Genomic DNA, 758 nt, shown 5'->3' with positions numbered 1-758 from the left:
CTCCATGAATTTGCTGATTTCTACCCACTTGCATGGTGGCACACATCTGGATTACTATGCTAAGTGTCTTGACTCCCAAATATTGCATGTATCGTAGTGCTTCCCTCTGCCAGCTATTGTATGCTACACCTCTTCTTCTATCTTTGCTTCCTTTTCTTGGTGGGCCCATTGTTGAAAATTTAGGATCGTCTGATCCTTGCTCCTAATCTCTTCTGCATGTGTCTTTTTGATACTCAGGTTGTTCATTTTTCTTTTTCAATTCAGAGTGGGCAGTAGTGAGGGCTGCATTAAGTTATTGCATGGTTGCTTTCCCCCCCTTGCCCCTCGTTGCTCTCGGTACTACTGCCGACTCCAACTCTTTGGTTAGTTTCTGATCGTCTTGCCATCCTTGATTTGATGATCCTTGTACTCTTTTATTTTACTGCTTCCATTTCATCTAGATGTATCTTTAGAGCAGCTTAATCATTGCTTTTCTCTTCAAATTTCTTGGTTCTGACTAGCACGTGCTCACTAAACGCGCTCAACAGTATGTTGTCAATAAATGCGCAAATCTACAATACTATTTCCTCAGCTTTACTTTTCAGATCTGGTTGTGAAACATCTCTCTTTCCTTCACTCTTTAGTGCCATGAACTTGCTTTTCCATATTTCCACTTCTTGAGCCAACTTAACATTTTCTTCTCTCAACTCCTTTGCTTCCTTGCTTCCACTACCCTGTCTCTCCTTTTCCGGCTTGGTCCTAGTTAGGATGTCAGTTGA

Source organism: Cibotium barometz, chromosome 1 (assembly GCF_041138505.1).
Source record: "Cibotium barometz isolate CiBa-2024 chromosome 1, ASM4113850v1, whole genome shotgun sequence".
Lineage (NCBI taxonomy): Eukaryota > Viridiplantae > Streptophyta > Polypodiopsida > Cyatheales > Cibotiaceae > Cibotium > Cibotium barometz.
The sequence above is the reverse complement of the archived record's forward strand: the minus strand, read 5'-3'. Positions refer to the sequence as shown.